The sequence below is a fragment of the Pteropus vampyrus genome, unplaced genomic scaffold (assembly GCF_000151845.1).
Source record: "Pteropus vampyrus isolate Shadow unplaced genomic scaffold, Pvam_2.0 Scaffold24, whole genome shotgun sequence".
In the NCBI taxonomy this organism is placed as follows: domain Eukaryota; kingdom Metazoa; phylum Chordata; class Mammalia; order Chiroptera; family Pteropodidae; genus Pteropus; species Pteropus vampyrus.
In genome coordinates, this window is record NW_011888805.1 from 2,551,002 (window position 1) to 2,553,767 (window position 2,766).

Consider the following 2,766-nt stretch of genomic DNA (forward strand, 5'->3'; position numbering starts at 1 on the left):
AAAAACAAAACAAAAAAACCTCTTCTTTCTCTCTATAATATTCCCCTAATATTCTGATAACTTATATCTCACAATTGGAAATTCTTTTATTTCTTCCTTTTAAAACACAGTACATAAGCTTTTACCATCTTTCATATTGCTTGGTAAATGAGTTTATCAAAAACTTCTGGCATCAAATTTTGATCAGAGAAGAGGATACTGTGAAGTACTAAGGACCACATGTCATAAGAGTTAAGCTTATGCTTAACTTATGCAGATTGAGTTAAGCTTATTTGTTTCATATTGCAAGAATTTATTTTTGTTAATGATAGAAATATTTTCTCAAGGAATTCAAATAATTGAGTTCATAACAGTGAATGAAAAACTGGAGCTACACCTAGAAAAGTTAACACACAGCAATATAAAGTTTTGAGGGGAAAGGTGGTTGTTTGGAACGTCACATACGTTTTTTAACCAAATAATGTTGAAACAAGCAAATTTTGAATAGAAAATTTTATCTGGTTCTTTCATATTTCAAATGTAATTGTCTTTTGATAGAGAAAATTCCATTTTCCACATATCTTTTGATGATATTTCAGGAAAAAGCGGCATTTGGATGGTAGAATGTAGATAGTGAAAACATAATTCATGTAAATTTAAGAAGAAATTAGCTTTTCCATATGAAATAAAATCAATGATAATATAAATTTAACATGATTATGGTGACTAAAGCAAAAATACAAAGTATAATATGATAATTTTCAGTTTATTGTTTGGCACATATATTAATAAATTTTTAAACATCAAATAATATAATACCAATATCTACTAAAACCAATTAGCATAATAGTAAGATTTCTAAAGCTTAGTTAATTATTAATGTTATAAAAATCTAACTTCCATATGAATTTTGGAACCAAGCATATATCTTATGCTGAGCAAAATGGTCCAAACGCTATCTTTTTCATGATTCCCTGGAATTTATGAATATTTCAGTATTAACTCATGTTAAACTCCATAATTTCTTATTAAATTTGGTGGATCTTCTAAACAGGCTTTCATTTTTAAGAATATATGCATACATTCATCACAATTTTGAGAAGAACGGAAGGCCATCATACATGTCAGTTTTTAATTTTTATTCTATCATTAATTTTTTACAGAATTGTTTTTTCTGGACTTAATATTTTTGCTTTTTGTCTTGTTTTGTTTTCCTTCATTACTTTACATATACTTCGACCCTTCCAACCTCAGCTGATCCAGTTTTTCATTCTAACTTTCATCTAGTGGAACATTTTCAGGCTTTAGACTGAATCTAAAATAGGTGTTAGGAACTAATGGATTATCAAGTATTTCATGAACCTCTATGTCTGTAGAACTGTTGATAGTTTGGTTTTCAAGCTGTGTGTGTCACAGTGTTTCTCACGTCACTCTCATAACGAACCATGCCTAGGGATGTTCTGCGCTTTAATGGGACGTCGGGTCAAAGACACCGACCATCGTGCATTGCTAACGCTGAGGGGTTATTCAGAAGCGAACCTCCATCTTATGGGAGATCGTTTCCCAAATGCACACCCTGCAAAGTAGCCTGGAGCCACATTTTACACAGATAGCCTCCCAAATCGTAACAGTTGGCTCCAGGAAAATGGCCATTGTTTCCGAACCCCAAAACTATCGTCATCATCCCTGTGTTTACCATGGTATTTATTGTGGCTATCTTAGGATGTGTGGGGTTTCTTGCTGTTTCAATCACTAGTATGTACCCCATTCCATCCTTAAGAATATTTTTCCCCATGTTTGACTGTCATAAAATGAATGGCTCCCACTCATTTTTACAGTTCCAATAATAACATTTTGTGAAAACAACTGAGCCTAATTTTCTATAAAATTCCCCACATTCATGGAGGGGCATATGAAACAATCCCAACATAAAAGTTCATATGGCACCTGTCCTTCCATCATGAATGCAATTAAAGAGCTGATGAACTGGCTTCTGAGAAAGCTCAGCTAATTTTCGTAGTGTCTGAAGAGCGACCACACCTCTTGTTCCTCCATCATCAATTGTTTGAATTAGGAATCCTCTTCCTTTCACTGGATTCACACAGCCAATCAAAGCCGACATTTCCCTAACTGCTGCCTGAATAATGCCATCCTTAATTTGTCTCAGTCGTAATAAATATGGAATAATTCTTTCTTTGGCAGCCACTCCTCTTCCCTCAGGAAATTTTAGATGAAAGGTCAATTTTCCAACCCTATTAATATGCAGAGCTTTGGGTCAGTTGTTCTTAATGCTTGAATTAATGCCCAAGTTCTGTCATCAATGCTCACCTTGGCATTCTTTTCTTGTTGAAGAGAAAAATGCTTTTTCTCCTCTGCATTTTTGTCTTTGCTTATAGCCTTTTCAGCATTAACTGCTACTTCCTGCTCTGGCTGACTCTGCTGACTGAATCATACTTTAATATGGGAGAAAGTACACCAAGATATCCACTACCGAAGCTTGTACACCTTCGGTGGGATGAAAAGGTTAGCAGTGCTCTGTTTATAGAAACTGGAAGAACCTCAGCTGTCCCACTGAGGCTCGTAAGCTCATCCACGGAATACAAAGATTCTGAGTCCAGCAACTTATCTGCACCTCCCCCTTTTCAACATTTTTATCTTCAATTTCTAATACGCCTTGGAAATGTTTCCTTTTCTTTTTAGGAGACATCGTTTGCTCACATTGGATGTATGAATTAATAGGATTTGATAAAAAGTAGAATGACTTTCCAAATTTTATGGTTAAACTAG

The 2,766-nt window shown here is 34.4% G+C and overlaps 1 protein-coding gene and 1 pseudogene across 1 annotated transcript in view; both read right to left on the reverse strand.

The window, feature by feature from the left end:
* The window catches only part of ADGB (androglobin), a 154,175-nt gene that overhangs the window by 24,339 nt on the left and 127,070 nt on the right, over window positions 1-2,766 (reverse strand). The gene's annotated exons all lie outside the window — the stretch shown is intronic.
* LOC111737143 overlaps window positions 1,067-2,766 on the reverse strand; it is a 4,657-nt pseudogene continuing 2,957 nt past the window's right edge.